Here is a 19,497-nt window from a genome sequence, read left to right as displayed (position 1 = left end):
CATGGGTTAAGCACAGTCTTGGGCATCATTTTCATATCAGCTTCCTAACCTACTCTGCCTAAGGTATTTGTTCCACTTTGTAGCTTCATTACTCATTTTTTTGTGATTTCCCCCCCCTCGCCACAAACTGAGTTTCCTTTTCTCTTATATCTTATTATACTTGCTTCTTATTTTTATTTTTAGTCACAGATGTAAATCATAGTTTATTTAATGATATTTCTTGTCATAATAGTAATTAAAATCTTATTAAAATATTTATACAAATGGTGATGGACTTTCTATTTTCAGAGACTGCTTTGTCTTTTGCCAAACACATGGCTAAACAGGCATTATTTACACCTGCAGGCCATTTGTTTGCATTCTGCGTAATTCTATAACCCCTCAGTACTTGACTGGTGGACAGAGAGAAGAGTTAATGGAAGGAGGTTTAGAAATTCATGGTGGCACTGAGAAAACGGAAGAGGTGTTGGCCATTGAAAAATTGTTTAGAGGTGAACATGAGCAGTGAACTTGGGCATTGGGCTGTTCAAGGTGATACCAATGTCCCATTTTAGGAAGTGTAACATGCTCAGAAATTGTGTGTGTTTCTAGGTGATACTGAGAAGATCTGTTCTGTAGACTGAACTATGTCTGCTTATTTTTGACAATGTCACTCTTGAAATCACTATCTTCTCAGACAGTGTTGAGTTATTCCCTTAGAGGGAGCAGGAAAGGAGATTTGTCCAGCAGTTTGCTCCATTGCTCTAGGTTTGACTCTATCACCTCTCCAAACTTCATTGCCTTCAGCTTTTTAATAGGAAGAAGAGAAGACGTGTTAGGAGCACCTGCCCTATCAGTCCAGTAAATGTTGATACTAGATCCATTTCCAGTTTTGTTTTCCTACAGACCATGCTTTCATTTTGGATACAGGCAACTAAGCATTAGTTTCACTTCTGAATTATGCACACATCAGAGACCATTTTGCAATGTGCTTATTTGGTTTAGTATGAAGACTGGAATTTCTGTATTTGAGGTTTTCCATTATTTAAAATATTTCTTGTTTATATATGCTTCGCCTGGTCACTATATCAAAAGAGGAAAAGAAGAGATAAAAAGCACTGAAAGTGAGTCAGGTGGTCGTTTGGTGCACGCGGTGGACTTGAAATCATACTGCTATTCATGAGAAGCTGGACAGTCTAATTGGATAAAATCCTTGTGGATGGCCTGTCTTGGGCAGTCATCTTTTTGTCATACTCGTGTTCATTTGGAATCTATTCTGCTGCCACATAGAGATCAGAGAACCTGATCTTGTGCCTTCTGAAATCATTGTCAGTTTTGCAACAAGCTTCATTAAGAGCAAAGGCAAGCCCAGAGCACAGGGCAGAGGAGGTAATGGGTGGGTACATGTGATAGAGCCACTATAGCTGAGATTTACACGACCTGATTCAAGGACAAGACAGCGGGGCTGCCGTAATTTAGAGCTGCTCTTACAAGCAGTCAACTGACACTGAGGGCTGTCATGTTTCACAAAATATCACAGTGCATCCTTGTCCTTCTTGAAGAGGTAGTCTGCATTCCCAGCAGATAACAAGGCTCCAAACAATGCAGAAGTTGTAATTTGTTTGTTTGTTTGTTTGTTTTTGTTTTTTTGCATTCCTTTTAATGCAGTTGTACTAAACTAAAGCATCACACACACTATAATTTCTGGACAGGCTCAGAGCAAATATTTAATGGAATTATAGAATCACAGAACCATAGAGTAGTTAAGCTTGAAAGGGGCCTTAAAGATCATCTAGTTCCAACCTCCTTGCCATAGCCATGGACACCTTCTACTAGACCAGGTTACTCAGAGCCCCATCCAGCCTGGTCTTGAACACCTCTGGATGCCATGCAGACAGGTTGACACATGCTGTCATTTTGGGATTAACACTTTGAACGTGTAGTCATCAGATATCAAAATCTTTCTACTCCAACACATCAGTGCAGCTGAGGGAGCTGTACATGATCTAGCTGTATCAAATTTTTCAACATGGCTCTATTGTGCTGCAACAGCAGATCCTAAATTTTTACAAAGTCCTATAGAGGAGTTGCATGTTCACGTGCACATAGGGATGGCCATATTGGCTCAGATGAAGGATCTGTGTAGCCCAGTATACTGCTTAGCAGTGATCATAAGAGGATGTAGAGGTGAGGAAGTGTAAGGACTGTTATTTTCAGCTCAGAAAATTTCCTGGTCCCAGTGTTTGGCTATTTAGCAATCTTCAAGGCCTTTTTGTTGTGCATGCTTGTTCAATTTCCCCATTAAAACTGTGAGAAACTTTGGATTCTCAAATGTCCTTTGGCAAAGCATTTCCCAGAGGTGTTACCTGCAGCATGAAAAATATTCTCCTTTCTGAACCTGGATCCCACTAGCTTCACTTGTTAAAGTCTGTGTTTAAAGCTCAGGTATTGGAAGAGGCAATCAACAGTCAATGGATATTCACCATGCTTGTGTTACCACCTAACATTGCTGGTTTTGCCCTGCTAAGCCTTATTCTTACAAAAGAAAAGGCTCTATCAAGCAGTGAACATCCACCTGCTGAGCCTATTCTGTACTGATTTTGTGAAACTATATTCTTGGCAATCTGTCTTCTTCTTCCCTCTCGTATCCCAGGCCACTTGGATGCTCTAGTTCAATATAATCCCGCAGCAGCTTCCATCATTGTGTTCATATAAACTCTGAGTATTAAATTAGAACAAAAAAAGACTAATATAAGTGATGCCCTTGGTCTTATGCATGGAGCCAGGATACGTGATGTGAAGCACTCCCTTTCTTCCTTAATTGTATAATTTAAATGTATTGCATTTCTGTTTTGACAAAGAGGTCCGTCTTTCACATGTTGGCTCTAGGTTCTTAAGACTGTGCCCTAGTGGCCACAGAGTGCTCCATTCTGACTGACCCTTCACAGCTATATTTTCAGAAGAGATTGAGGAATGTATCTCAATTTGTGGGCATTCAACTTAATACATTACAGAAGTACCTGATTTATTGGCCAGTGTCTACCACTCTCTGGAAAAAAATTAAGTTAGTTGACAGTGTCTCAGGCCAGACACCCAGAGCTGTGACATTGTAGATTAATTAAAAAGAAAAAACTCGCAATGCTAAACCCCAGGAAACTCTTTTTGAATAAGGATCTCAAGGTTCATTACATGACTAAAAAGAATTAGAGATTAAGATTATTCCAATAACCCATCAGATGCTTTTACAGGAAATATTATAAAGCTTGCTGGATTACTTCCACAGAGGCAGCTTGAATACGCAATAGTGCTTCTGATTTTTAAGCACTGGTAGTTACTCCTATTAGGACCTTCTCTTTGAGCAACACCCTAGATGGTTGAACACACCCTTTGTCCATTTGCTGGGTTCTATGTTATTTTCAATTTGTGGGGTAGTGAACACCTTTCTGCTGAGTAGATCTTCGACTCTGTATTCTTCCATCTGTCCACTACTTTTCAGTCTTGACAATCACTCAAACAAGTTTTTTATAGGTGCTTCTTAGATGATCAACTATAAATCCTTTCATTGTGAATTCAATTTGATTTTATTTGCCTAAAATAAGTAGGTGAAATCTAATTGCTTTGAATTTGATAAGTAATTTTATTCTGCATTAAGGCTGCCTGTGGATATGCACATAGTTCTCTGTTCATAATCATCCATGTGATGTCTTTTATGAAACTCCTACAGATATACACACACTCTTCAAAGGGGAAAAAAAAGAAATAAAAAAAAAGAAAACAACACAGAGTTTTGAGTTATAGCAGCAGCCAAATACCTCCTGAAACTGGTTAACTTACATGCATCTTGCATCTTCCTTAAGGTTAAAAAGAGCCACTTCATTTTAAAATAATGTAATAAAAACACTGTTGTCAGGCTGAGACCTTGTCTGCCAAGCCTAACCCTCAGATGAAGTTTTACAGCCAAGTTATAAATCCCTAAAAATGGAACTGGTAGTGAGAGTATTGACAGAATCTTATCTAAGGAGTCCTGTCCTGGTGGCGTGGGGGGGCCCAAACTGAGCATTTTAAAACAAAGGTGGGCTGATAACAGAGCCTCAGTTGCACAGACAGTTTGGCCATACGCAAACATCATGCTAGTCTATTTATTTGTTTATGAGTGTGTATTAACCACCAGGGTTTGTATATTCTCAACCTCTCTTTGATCTTTTTTTAAAAAAACAGGAGTTCTGCCATCTGTAAACATTTCTGTGCTGACCATGCCTTTGGCTTAGTCAACATATGAAATCCATAAAGGCTTATTATTTGATAAAAGAAACGGCTAAAAACAATTGACATTATTGTTTGAAGTTCGTGGCATTTCATGTTAATTTAGTAATGTAGAAATGGAACAGAGGCCTGGATTTGTGTAAAGAAATTGTCCAAGGTTGTAACCCCTAAAATATTTTGTAATACTCTCTCTTTCTGTTTTGGTCTGCTATACAAGAAATTTAATATGATTTTGATTAGTTTCTGATGAGTCGAAATTTTAGTGAATGCAACTCCACTATTGGACTTTTCTGTCACTGCTCTATTTAGGCAATGATTTAAGAAGACTGCTGTATTTGCTTTATTGTTCAAATAATAAAAGATTGTGTTTAGAAACATCACTGAAAGATAAATATTCCTATTGTTTGCCTAAAACTGTGTTGATCCATGTGTAGTATTTCTCAGAACATTCTGGTCCAAAATGTCTTTAGTACTGAGTCAAGGAAGAGCATTTAAGACATCTAAATCCTTTTCTTGACTCTGACAGACTGCCACTAACTTATGACATGACTTCAGTTGAGTCACTTAACCTTTCTGTAGTTCACGTTATCTCACCAGCTGTCAAATGAGGATTGAAATCCATATTAGCTACAGAAATACTGTGGGCTCTACTGAACAAAATGGAAGGAGTTACAGAGGTAGCTTATGGTTTGCAAAAGGTATAAGCAGATTTCTCAGTGAAAAAAATAGTGTTTATATATCATGGATATCGAGTTTACTATGGTAAAGACTGTTTTTTTTGGTGTAAACATGGTTAAATTGTGTATACCCATTCAGTGAGATGGGAAAAAAGTCAGCATGCCAAAGTAATGGGACAAGCTGGAACACTGTAAGCATCCAAGAATGACAGATTTGGGCAGCTTCTATTCACTCTGTTGAGGGACCCAAGGTCTTCACACAGATAGGGTCATAACACTGGGCCAATCAAGGGTAATAATGGTGACTGTTGCCATTTACACAATGAGAAGCAATGATAACATCCCCACATGCTGATGTGAAGGGCAGATCCACTCTCCCAGACAAAGCAAGACTCAGACACTTCAGACAGGTGAGAAGTGTGTGTATGCATGACACTGTTCCACAAGTTGTATTCTGTAGTGGTCAAAGATTTGTTAAATGGAACAGTGCAGGACTCAAAGCAAGAAACTGAGCAGCTGCATTTATTTTATGACTCTACATTTCAGCACTGTCCCTGTTCCAGGGTTACATGTCACTGCAAAGGATGTTCAGACCTCAAATATTATGACCAAGTTTTCCACACTAAGATTTGGAAAATGGGAAACCTTGTTCCACTAATAAAAATCTCCGTGTATGAGGGACTTCAATCCCAAATACTCTCACTCCCTCTCCTCTCTCCATAACTACAATGAATAGAAGCATGTTTGCTTCCATTCTGTACATCTTGTAGTTCCTAGGAATTTTGACTGAACCTGGGTAATACCACAGTATCATCCTACTGTGTTTAGAGTGTACACCCAGCTGTGTTTGTAATTTTTAGAGCTGAAATACAAGCTGCAGCATCTCAAGGAAAAACAATGCGCAAGCCAGCATCCATCATGTGCTCTTCCTGTTGCTTCCCAGAGCTTTCATTTAACTTTTCAGTGAAAACTTTTGTGTCTGTCTGTTAATAGAAATTCAATCAACTATTTGAATAGTAAATCCAAGATGGTTAGCACAAGAAGAAATTCTAGTTATAGGACAGTGGGGCAAGTCCTGATAGCTCAAGAGAAAATCTACTTGTTGAATTGTGTTTAGAATGCACCATGCTACAAGATGTTTCTGCAGCTCCCTAGCTTGTAAATGTCGTATTTACTATGCTTTAAGATATAAGGTTTAGTTCACAGTTTTTGTCTTCATGCTCCTTTCAAAGCTGAGTGAGTGTACACTGCTGTATTGTCCTATAGCAAAGGTCCATCTAGCTCAGTATCTTGTCTCTGACATGGGTAGGGAATGAATTACTAGACAAGAACTTTAGGACTATGGTAAACATTCTCACTGCCTCCTCAAATTATTCTTCCAGCTTCTAGAAAATTTTGTCTCCTAAACCTCTTAAGCCAAAACTTGTATTTTTGTGCCATTTGTAGAGAGAGAGTTGTTTTTCTGCAACTAGGAAAGAGACTTCCCTGTTTGATGTAGAATAGACGTATCCTAGTCCCCTACATTTTAGTTAGTTGCCTCAGATATTGACAGTAGCAAGACTGAATCATAGAATCATAGAATCGATTGGGTTGGAAAAGACCTCCGAGATCATCGAGTCCAACCCTTGAAGTAGTGCAGATGTCCAGCCTCAAGTGAACAAGCCTTTTTAGGACAGTGACAAGTAGTTGCAATGGATGCTATAGTCATACTTCTTCTATAGGCTATAATCTTTGAAAGCTAGAATGGTAACTGTGTACTTAAGAGTTTCATTCTTAAAGAGGGGATCTATGCATTTTCATAAGGGATCTATGCATTTTAGTTCTTTTTGTGAAATTTTATTCAAGCTTAGTGTGCTGGTTTAAGAGTTAACCAGCAGGGGAAATGAACCCAACTCAAAGGAGAGATTATAAGTCAGAATAACAATTTATTAAAATAATACAGTAAGTACAATCATACAAACAAACAATTGGTCTTAACCCACAAAACCCAAATGTATAACCCAGTACCCTGGGACATGAACAAAGTGGTGTTCCTTGGGCCCCACTTGAGTCCAAAGTAAAGGGAGAGGGGAAAAACCTGCTGGTGGGAGAGCTGTTGCAGTCTGGTCAAAAGTGGTGATTGAGGGTGGTGGTCTAAGTCTGGTTGAGAGTGATGAGCTGCAGTCTTCCTCTGGATCCCAGGAGTGGTAGCAAATGTTCCAAGACTCCAAGATTATATATCCTCCAGTTCAGGCAGGAATGCTCAATACTTCCCTCAGGGCAGGGAGTTCCACAAAGGGTGTGAGGACAAGAGCATCCTCCTATCTCACAGGCCTCTTAACACCTAGTTTATAGCCTGAGGAGTCAGGCTCTATGGGCAGAGGGTGCGAATAGTCTATTGACAACAGTTTCTGGGAAATGGCATGGAAGGCTATAGAATACACAGTTTTGGGTTACACCCATACCATGATGAACTCAGCTGTCTCAGCTGTCCTAACTAGGACACTTAGGAACCTGCAGTTAGTCCCTGAAATCCATAAATCAAATATTTTCCTTCATGAAAATACTCTGCTTATTATGAAAACTATAAATATTATGAAAATATTCTGCTTTGAGAAATCCAGCACATGAACCTATGCAGATGAACTGCATACAGTTCTCCAAAGCTGCCAAGAAAAGAAGTTTGAAAGGGATTAGAACCAGAAATTCTGAGCCTAGGATTTTACTTGTAGTGGCAGTAGCCCTCTCTCTCCATTTTTTAAAACACCATATGCTTAATATTTAATAAACACTCATCTGTTTAATATTTGAGGGTTTGTTTGTAGCATACCATTATTGTGGAATTAGCAAGTGGTCCTAACAGAATCCCTCTCTTGGCAAGCTGTGGGATATTTAGCATTCAGGGGTTTGTTCTTCCAACCAAAGTCATGCTGACAACCAATCTCTTTCATCCTTTTGGTGTGTGGTGTTGAAACTTCTCTAGAAAGGACCAAGCAATGACATCCCATGGCAAGGACATGTGAGATGCACAGAAGTGGCACATTCAAGCTCATCCATATTACAGATAAATGCATCTTTTGGCCTGTTTTAGCTGGCAACAAAAAGGAAGTTTTATTCGTGATTGCAATACTACTTTGTGTTTGGATTTGTATTTGGGATAATGTTTAGTGAATGAGGATGCAAGGGAACACGTGTTTGAAAGCCAGTCTAGTTCTCAAAATGTAGATTTTATCCTAATGCCCAATAGTAGTGCAATAAACAACAAAATCAGCATCTACCTATAGTAGGCAGTTTGTTACTTCTTTGCTCTTTTAATAATCACTCAGTGGACACAGAAGTTCCAGCTCCCAACTGGTTGGAGGACTGTGCCCTACATTTTGGGAAGTGGTCAGGCCTACGGTATTGGCAAAGGAATTTTCTGCCTTGGACATGGAAGATCTTGGTCGCCTACAGTGTTGGCACTTTTCAGGGGGAGTTTGAATGGTGGAAAATGTTAACATGTAATAAGGAGAGGAGTGTGTTTGGTCTAAATCAACTGATCTTGCCTTCTTCCCCTGATCCCAATGCTCAAATACTGTGACTGAAAATACATTTGTCTTGTTTACCAACTACCTGAGAAAAGACTGTCATTGAAATGAATGGTTTGCTGAGTTATACAAATGTAGAAACAAAGACATACACCTAGATGAATGAATAAGGGCTGATGTGGAGACTGCAAACTGTGTTAAAGAAGCTGCCTCAGATAGGTCTCGCAATGTTAACTTTCATGTGGAACTGCTTAAATGAGAAATCTTGTATTTGTTCCCCAAGACCTAGGGAAGAGAGTATTATCTGTGTATGAAAATTAAAACTCAGATGTCAGGGACCATCTTTCAAGATCAATGAAGATCCACATAGTTTTGTGTGAAGGCAATCAGATGCAAGATATTTTTTTTTATTTTAATACTTTACTGCAGGTTTAATTGCAGCAATATTTCAATGCCAAAGAGAGTCATTTGCAGCTTGAATACAGCATTAGATCGGCAATACCCGACATTTTAAAACCTCAGTATAAAAATGAGCATTTGGTACTAGTACCACAAGAATTCTCATTTCCTGTTCAACTTTCAAAGAAATTGAAGTTAAATGTCTATATTAACGTTTATAAAATTTTAGCAGTGATTCCCTTATTACATAATTAGCTTAAGCACTCTGCATATCTGCCGATTAGAGACATTACTCAGAGCCTGCCCTGGAACAGCTGCATTCCTAGACAGAAAAAGATACTAATGTGGCCCTGGGGGAGAGCTCTCCATTTTGACAAAATAAAACCTTCTTGGAACACAGTTATTACAATTCATAATTGTTCACTTTGAGGGGGGGGGGAAAGCAGGGAAAAAAGTGTCTTGTTAATAAAACAAAGACTTCTAATAGCTTTAAATTCATATTTCAAAATTCTCTGCAGCTGAGGATGCAGGTACCTTCAGGGGAGGGATTTCTCCATGTTATGTATAACGAGGAAGTAAAAGCAGGATTTCTTACTACATATGTCTCCCTAAATGTGATCAGATAGTGCCAATAAGGGTAATGAAGGATAAGTACTAGAGGCCAGCACAGTGATTCAGCTGATTAAGCATGGGCCCAAACTGCATGAATTTAGAAGCTGAAAAGCATGTGAGTCCATTTGGCTGCATCTGTGACACCATTAGCAGGTGATGGGATTTCATGAAAAGAAACACAGAAAAAAGGAAATAAAGCAAAAATTCAACATCTCTGGAGTTACCACAGCAATTAATGACTTCCCAGCAAACATGATCAGGAACTGTTACACTATTTAAGAAATCTTTTAATTGCTACAAATTGTCTTCATCAGTGTGACAGAGAGAACTATGGTGATGTCTAGACTGCTTAGGTCAAGTGGGTTAAAGCACAAACACTGAAGTCTAACAAAGCATAGTTGTGTGGTCTATAAAAAGAGCTCAGCCAAAGTTGTAACAAAAGTATCCTGCTGTACAGATCTCCTCATCCTGAAAGTCTGGAAAAGTGGTGGACTGTTCTGCAGTGAAATTGGTGCTTCTGGATTATTTCTGACGCTTGGGGAAAAAACAACAAAACCCCATTACAAGCTTGATGAACTCACATTTACTTGAAAGAAACTTAAAATTTTATTCCAGAGGGTCCAATGTCTTTTATGCAACTTCAGACTCCTTGAGAAGAAGCAAGATAATTGTAGCTCTCACTACACTCTAAAACAATTCTGAAGATCTGTGTCCCATCTGGATGACCTTTAACAAAGCAATTATCGCTCCAGTTTGTGAGAACAGTTCTCCTATTTCCTGCCTAAAATTCAATGTGATAGAAACTATGGAGAAAATGTAATAAATCTGAAACTCATTTTCTCAGTCAAATGTAAAAGACCCTCCCAAAACCATCACGCTTTCATATCCTCTGAAGTGGTGCAAAGTGCTCAGAATGTTGCCAAAGTGTCGGAGAGTCAAAGCAATGCAATTCACCACAAACCAGGGCTTCCTCTTCTGCTGAGGCATTGGAGAGAGAAGTTATATGCTAAGTGAGGCATACCACATGCTGTAGGTGCTTAATTTCAGCAGTTCTTTCCACTGACTGTGTTCAGAGATGAACTAAAGGAGCTTTGGAGACCAAGTGGTCTGAATTGCTCATTCCTCTTTGAGTTCTACAAGAAGTCAGTGACTCAATTAGATGTTCTGAAACTAGCCTGGTCTGCAATCTTCAAAACTAGCATTTTTTTTTAAATGTCTTTACCCCTCCAACTGGGAAATCTGAGGTTTCAGTGTATATTTGCCCTTACAAACTGTTTTATTTGTATTTATTTATATTCATATTTGTATAGTGGTGATAAGACCATTATATGTCATATAGCATCCATTAGTTATTATTGTAGTTTAAGAAGGAGAAGCCAATTTCAAACCTGCTCTGACACTGTAGCCTTCTAAGTCTAACCTGAAACTCAATGAGTTAGTATGAAGCTGAAGAGAGGTTGTCCAAGAAGAAGAAATTAATAAAATCCGTGGAAAAGATGGGGTGAAGCCAGAAATTACTATACAGGAGTGAAAAGGGAAGACTGCAAAAGAACCATAACACAGAAGAAGGAACTTGATCAGAATATCCAATTCCATAGGAATTGTGAGCTTTCACACTGGAAAACACAAAGGTGGTGTTATTACATTGATGGATGTACATTAGATTTACATTAGACTGGTCTGCAAATATCCACAATTATATTCTTTCCTATTATACACCATGAGTGCATCTGGGACTGATCTTTCTGTCCATTGCATATGTACACAGAAAAATTACATATGCTTTAAAAAAAGGGATCTTGTTAAATGTATTTTGTTTATGTAATTGCTAAACATCACAGCACTGAGGTTCTTACTGATGTGTCTGTTAATTCCGAGTCCTGGTTACCTTAGTGAATCTCCCTAAAAGTAAAGATGAAAATCCCTAGTTTTTGGTCAGTTCAGGAGCAGAAGAGGGTTTAATGAAGACTAATTTGCACACTACCTAGTCAACTCCATCACAGTATGTTCCATTTTCCTTCTTTCTAACATTTAGATTGGGCTACTTTTCAACATTCATAGACTATTTTTTCCTACCCTGTCCAGAAATCTGTAATTATTTTCCTGGAAGGAAGTTAGAAATCATAAGATATAGGTTCCAGTTGTAACTGGACTGGATTCTTTACTTACTCCAGACTTAGATCAAGACTTTGATTTTTCTCTTTTAAATCTGGTGTAGATTTTCTGTAGAAAACATGACCAATGGTTCAGAAAAAACAAACAGCAAAACAAGCAATGAGCTCTTCAAACTGACTGGTGGCTTCCAGGAATAGTTTACAGACAAAGAAAGGGACCTGCAGGCTTCAGAAACACACTGTGGGACAAAGCACTTTGCTATGATGCTTAAAGTCATTAGATGGAGAGGGACTGCATTTGCAGCGGCATGATTATGGATTTCTACTGATTGGACTGGTAAATCTAAGAGGAACTGAATTGTCTAATCAGTTACAGAAACCAGGCTGGTTGCCTGCACAGGCCATTTCTTAGAGTGGTGACTTAAGTGTATGTGGCCAAACTCAGAACTTATTATTCACTTAGTAAAATGTTGCCACATGAAAGGTGGCAAGCAATATATTATGATATTTACTCAGTGCATTGGTAATTTTTGCTGCAGTATTAGTACATTTATGCTTAGGTACAGAAGGGATGTAAGCAAGCTCTTACCAGTGCTGTATTTTTTTAGAAACAAAAAATTAACAACCCAAGATTAAATTCCGACTGTTACAAGCTGAATTAGCAGATATTAGGGATGAATATAAGTTATGAAGGCTGAACTTATAACATCATATGGTCAGCTGAATAATATACATACATATACAGCTGAATAATATACATACACAGCAATCAAGAAAGTGGGAATGGTGAGATAAGATTTTGGGTGAAGTTCTCAAAGCCTTCAGGAAGCTTCGTCCTTGTTGATAATTAATTGGAATTTTCAACTTCTGGCAAAAATTCTAGCAGACAGCCTGCAGGATATGATCTGTAAGATTATTAGCCCAGACCAAGTAAGCTTTGTAAATGAATGACTACGACCAGAGAATTACAATGAAAATACTGAATATTATCTAAAAAGCTAGTGGCATGCAGGAACCTTGGCAGCCTACACAACCAATGATAAAAAGACCTTTGACAAAATAAACTTGAGGTTTCCTTATGCCCATTAGGAGAGAAGTCAGATATTTATAAGCTGCTAAGAACTTTTATATGAGGCTCTTAGAATAAATGACATTTTAAAAACTTCCTCTGCTAGGAAGCTTTTTCAGAGGAGGATGGTGCAAGTCAGGTGTATGTCTCAGGGTTCTCTTCTTTGTTTTTTAGTATTTTTGAAGGCAGAAGAAGTTAACTTACAATCTGCCAAGCAATAAAATTGCTGACTGTATCAATATGGCTATTAATAGTCATGCAGGTAGTTTACCATGGTTAATGTGAGTGTCCATAGTTAAAAAACTATCAGTAGAAATAATATTTTAAATGAAAACTGTCTGGGTGTTTAATTGCATCTTATCTCATCGTGTTTGTCAGAATGTTCTGTTACTTACTTATTTCCAGAAATGTGTTATTTTCTCTTGCATCTGAAATGCTGCCATAAACTTAATATTGCTGGCATATACTCAAGGTAAAATAAATGTAGTGTCTAAATACAAAAGACAACCAACTTTGGCTCGTGAAACATCTATTACCAAATTGTAGTATGGTAGTATACCATAATTTGGAATAACACCTTCAGGGAAGCTGAAATCAAGTGAAGCATATGTATAGACAAATTGTTTCTACAAATTATTTTGCCATTGCTTGTATTGACACAAACCCAGTATGTGAAATATCTTCTGTGATTTGGTCTCTATGGCCAGTGATTCTAAAGTTGATATTAAAATTTCTTGAATGCAATGATTTTGTCATGATAATTTTCAAAATCTAACCAATTATTAGAAACACACAGCTGAGAGATAATGGAATGCTAATAAGTAAGAAATAGTACCTGATATATACTAAAAAAATAAAGACACCTGTTGCCTACAAAAGTTGTGGATACCCCATTCCTGAAAATGTTCAAGACAAGGTTAGATGGGGCTTTGAGGACCCTGGTCTAGTGGGAGGTGTCCCTGCCTGTGGGAGGGGTTTGGAAGCAGATGATCTTTAAGGTCCATTCCAAACCAAAGCATTCTGTGATTCTATGATTATTCATTCCTTATCTCATAATTCAAGCCTCTTATTCAAAGAGTTTAGCTTTCTGGCAGAGAAAGTTGCTTAAACTCTGTCCCTGAAAGTCAGACAAAATATCACATGCAACTTGATCCCAGAGGCTGGTTTTGATGAAAGCCAGTCTCTGGCTATTTTATTCTGCAAGAACCAGTATTTCCATTATTAGGGTAAGGTAGATGATGCTGCCAGATATCTTGGAGTATGCCATAGGTACTGACTTGAAAGTAATTTCTCCTAATGTGTAAGTCACCAATGCCTCTAACATGACTGCTGTGGGTACTGAGAGGCATTCAACCTGAAATTACACCAGGGAAATTAGCACCAAGATGCTTCTCACTTGATTTACTATCACTTGCAACAAATGAATATGACCAGCTCATGAAATACCTAGGAAGGACAGGAAGAAAGAAAAAGACTGTACTGTGCATCCTGTGAGCAATCTTCCAGGCTGATCAGAGAGGCTCAGGAAGGGAAGAAGTTCCTCCAACCTGAGCACATACAGGGGACTATGCATAAAAGTCCTGTCCATGTAAAAGTAAACACCATTCCAGCAGCAGTTAAAGACAACAGCAATCCACAGCTTTGCAGAATAAGAATGAAGCTGAGTATGAAGACAAGTGGCACTCACGAAAAAGGTTTAGGTAGATTCAGGTTAGAAATCAGGTGTAAACTTCTATCTGCTCCTATATTTAGTCACTAAAACAATTTGAGATTTTCCCCTCACTGGAAGCCCTTAAATCAAAACTGAGAGTCTAAGCCCTCTTGTTTAACTTCAGGTGTCTTCTGCATGGACCTTTTTGCAATGTCTGACAGAAATATACTATTTTCTTTTTCCATTACATTTTTATGAAGAAACTTCAGGAGTAGCTCACAGGTGGACACATCATATGAATCTTGCTCTGCTTTAAAGTCACATGCAGGAGAGCAACTGAAAGACATGAACCTTAAATGGAAAATCTTTGAAATCTGAAGGCCAGTATTATGCAGAAGGCTAGAGAAGGCTTTTAGATAGGTCATTCTGGCTTTAAAATGTTAATTCGAGGAAAGAAAGCCTGATTAGGAATACGAAAATCAAGACTCAAGTCATGCCAAAAGTTAAATGCACTATAGTGATAGGTAATTTTAAAGTTAGTTATCTAGTGTCCTTTCAAAAGCCAACTAATATTGTCAGAAGAGGATGTAATAATTGATACTGCAAAACTTAAAATCTCCTGGAATAGCTGAAAGTAGTAAATGAAATTGGAAAAGGAGAAAGGTAGAACCTCAAAAAATGAACAAAATCACATGCCAAAGCTATCACTCAAGCTATCACTGGATGTTTATGCCTGTTAGCAGGTACAAGGAAAAAAAAGGAAATCACTTTAATAAAAAATGCCTTTTATATAGTATATATATATATATATGTTGTGCTATGTAGTTCTTAGGAAGACATAGCTTTTCTCAAATAACACTGAACTCTCTAACCACATTTATGTTTAGGCATTATTAGTCATGGAGTTTGAATGTGGGAATGAGCATTGCAGAATTAGCCCTTTCCCATCCTCTCTAGTCAGAGAATGGTATGCTCTGCATCATGTTAGCTGGGTAGCTGTGCAGCTCTAACATCTCTACTCTGTACTGATACATCATACCTCCCACTTTTTTAAGACTCTTTTTGTCTATTATTCTTTCCACTTGCAAGCCAGACAGGTATTCATTAGGTAAGAATAAATATGGTCTGCCTATTTTGATTCCATGATCAAACACAAAGTTTTCCCATGAATGAGTCTGTAGTGCTTATAAGTCTTCTATATTGCAGTGTTTCACAACACTGTTGACAAGCCACATCATTTCCAGGGTTCTGAAAAGCAGTTAAAATAATGTTCATACTAGCAATAATTAGCAAACCGACTATATGAATAATCACAGTCATTCCCACAAAGATTTCTTGTTTTCACAGACTAATCCATTACCTGCTTCAATGAACCGTCTTGTTGTTAATTTGCAGGGCTTTCACCCCTAGGTGATGGAAATACCTGCCCTCTTCCCAGTCTCCCATTAAGTATGGTTTTCAGTAATATGTATAATTCATGAGAAAAATTTGTTTGTCAAGCATTCCAGACAGGTCACTTAAATCCTAGATCAATTGATAATGTTCACACCAACATGGCCTGGAATTAAAATAACCCTTGCACTGGCTTTAGTATTTCTTTTAAACCAATGAGTTGGGGTCAAATTTTAAAGATGCATAGGAATCATCATTATTTTAAATAAAGATTAGCAGCAAAGCTTTTTTTTAAAAAAATAGATTACTACTCTGAATGCAGCTCTCACAATGCTACCAACAAATGTAATGCACTGTCACAAATGCATTCTGCTTTTCTTGCAGCAGCAGCATGTGGGAAGCTGAATGGGGAAGACAGTTCATGTATCTTTTATCTTCTAACACATCAGGTAGAATCTATTTGGAACAGTGAAATTGTCATTCAACTTATTTTGAGGGTCTAGATTAAAATTTCCATCCCTATTTTGTCTCCCGCCTGTCCCAGCAAAAATTTTGTATCCTGAAAATGCCATGAACAAAATCTACATATAAATATAAGTAACCTTGGTAAGGGTACTTGATAAGCAGATAGTCAACTACTTGTGTGATCTCTTCTTGCAGCTAAAGAGTCTGCTTTCTGTTTCTGTGTTTCTTTTTCTCTTATGCATCTTTATGCCAGATGTGAGCAGAAATGTGACATTTCTTTTCAGTACTGGACATTTAAATGAAGGAGAAGGCAGAAGACAGCATGGCCCAAAGTTTGGATTTTTGTGTATGATCTCCTGGACCTACTTATGTCAGTGGACATTTTCCCAGAGATGTCTGTGGAAGCATGGCTCAGTAACTAGGACTTGGTCTGAAATTCAATACAATTGGACTTAAATGATCCTTGTGGGTCCCTTCTAACAGAGGGATATTCTATGATTCTTTGATGCACATCAAAAAATATTGAATATTTTAAAATTATATATTATTAAGAATTTTATCATCTTGCCTTCCCATACATTCATACTGTATATATTTGATTTATTCTTTCATTTATGTATATAAAACCAGCAGTCAGTACTTTGGATTCACTCGATGTAAACAAGTCTGAGTACTACAGTGCCCATATATAATTAAAAAAGAGATATATGTAAATGTGACATTTGAGTGAACAGGTGTAAATATATCAGTCTGCTACATGCTAGCATTTCTTGCTCATAAACATTATTCCCTTATTGCTTGGTGCTCACTGTGGTTAATCCTGCAGGAATTATGTTTGTTGCTACATTTTGTAATGTACAGAACTTTATACAAATGTATGCAGAAAGCTGTGATGTTTACATAAATACTTCTGACTAAAGAAATACTTAAAAAGAAAAAGGTTTTGCAACTCTGGTACTAGGAGCACTTACTTTCATTGCTCATTGGAAAATTTACCTTCTTGCTTAGCTCACCAACAATTCTCAGTGAGCCACACTTCCATAAAGAGCTGATTGCTGAACTCTCACTCCGACCAGCAAAAGTCAGGCTAGATCCTTTTGCATATCCCACTGTTGGGCTGTTTGTGCTTAGGTCCACAGATGAAAGCCAAGACAAAGGTATATCCCTACCTCACTGAGAAGGTCTGAGACACTGACATGGCCAAGACTCCTAAAAGAAGTATCAGACATGGGCAGGATTCACTTCCGCAGGTGTTGCACTAAAGCCTCCAATCTCTTTTATTTGTTTGTTTTGCTTTTTTTTAATGCAATCTCTGTTTTCTTTTTTCAGTTGACAAGTGGGATGACTCATATGAGGAGGTGCTCATCCATTGACTGCATAGGCAGATGAAAGACCTAGCATCAACTTGATTCTGAACTTTTTGTTGTTTAGCTTAGAGGCTCAGATGAGGTGAATCCTGCTCCAAGACATAATTTTCTTCCTCTTTCTTGCTTATTTAATAAAAGTCTCTAGAAGTTGGCAGCTTGCTATTTTCCTGTTAATTAAAGTCACTGTTAATGCAGTTCTATGTATGTACTGCAACTTAATGTGGGAGTGAGCAAGTGATCTGAATCACTGCTATTGTCAGATGGGGTGATCTCTTCTAGCTTTGAAGTCCACCAGGTTGGGGAACTAATACACACCAGCACAGTGTTGGCCCAGCATTTATAAAACAGCAATTCATAATGATAAAGTGAGGAAATGCTCAAGTGAGGGACAAGATGGATGGCTGTTTTTCCCTCCCATTTGCCGTAAGACCTTCACAAATGCATGACGTAGATGAGGGCTCGTAGCTACAAGGCTTCTTGGGCACAGGAATGAGGCACATTTAGTTATTATTTACTTTAAGTGGTGCATAAAAAAAGAGTACGTTCATATGAATTTTGTTTCTGACCATGCAGAAAATAAGAGAAATAAGCAACCTTTATCTTCCAAAACAACTAAACTCTAAACTACTTGTGTCACCAAATTCCCACCTATCTGACTTTAACTCCACCTATGTGTTTATACGCTTATTGTTAACACAGTTGTCCTACTTGAGGGAGCAGTGACTTTTAGCAAGGACATGGTCATGATCCTGCTGGGAATGCCCTGAAAAGCCTTGTGGTCTGTTGCCCCCAAGAGAACATGGAGCACATAGCTCAGCAGCTACTGCTGGCAGAGCATCCGCCAGCACTGCCTCACCCCAGCACCTGCAATAGCAGCAAACCTGGTTTTCACAGGGCTTTTTCTGCCAGTATGTCTGCTTCTCAGATCTGCCTCATCCCACATCTGCCTCTTCCTATGATTGTAGTCCTGGATTCTCAGTCTTGTGATGACAGATTCCCGTTTCGCCTGTGCTGCGAAGAAGGCTCTAACAAGCTCAGACAGGAAATTATTCCATGAGCAAAAAATTAGGGTTTGATAGTGTGAATGATCAAACATTTGGAGCAGCAAGAATATAATATATTTATATATGGGGATAAAAATTGCAAAGAGCACATTCATGTTTTTGCTGAATACACAAAACCTGCATTTGCATGAGCCAGTTGGGAAGGCTGCATGTGGGAGACAAAGCACGTACCAAGGAAGGTGCTTAAAAGTATGCTCTTCAGACATGTTTTTCATCTGGTTTAAACTGGTATATCTACCTCCTCTTTAAAAACCTGATGCCTGCTTCTACCAGCTGGTCCCAATATATATAGATACTCAATTTGTTTCCTGATATCTAAAGAAATCTAAGCTATCTGCTTGTATATGAAAGAACTGTCCCATTATTACCAGGAGAATTAAGCTCTGCAGGACAAGAGCTATCTTTCTCTTCTATTTGCCCAATGGCCAGGCAAATTCCTTTTATTGTGTTTTGGTTGTACCTAGAGGCTAGGTCATGGATCAGGGCCTCCCTGAGCCAGACACTATACAGAGGCTTGACAAACAAATGGTTTTTACCCCCAAAGCCTGCTGATTTACATAACCCTCCAGTTACATAAATAAGAGTTTGGCTATCAAGGTGTCCTTGTTCCACAGGGATGTTGTTTACCTCAAATATTATGTTTAATTGTCTCTATACTGAGATGAGCATGTGCAGTGCCAATTGTGCAACATTGACTAGACTGGTCTGTCCTTGTTAGGACAGCTGAGTTCATCATGGTATGGGTGTAACCCAGAACTGTGTATTCTATAGCCTTCCATGCCATTTCCCAGAAACTGTTGTCAATAGACTATTAGCACCTCTGCCCATAAGAGCCTGACTCCTCAGGCTATAAACTAGGTGTTAAGAGGCCTGTGAGATAGGAGGATGCTCTTACCTTTTATGGAACCCCCCGGGGGAAAGAACTGCCCATTCCTGCCT

The sequence above is a fragment of the Lepidothrix coronata genome, unplaced genomic scaffold (assembly GCF_001604755.1).
Source record: "Lepidothrix coronata isolate B3197 unplaced genomic scaffold, Lepidothrix_coronata-1.0 Scaffold3, whole genome shotgun sequence".
In the NCBI taxonomy this organism is placed as follows: domain Eukaryota; kingdom Metazoa; phylum Chordata; class Aves; order Passeriformes; family Pipridae; genus Lepidothrix; species Lepidothrix coronata.
Note: the sequence above shows the minus strand (reverse complement) of the source record.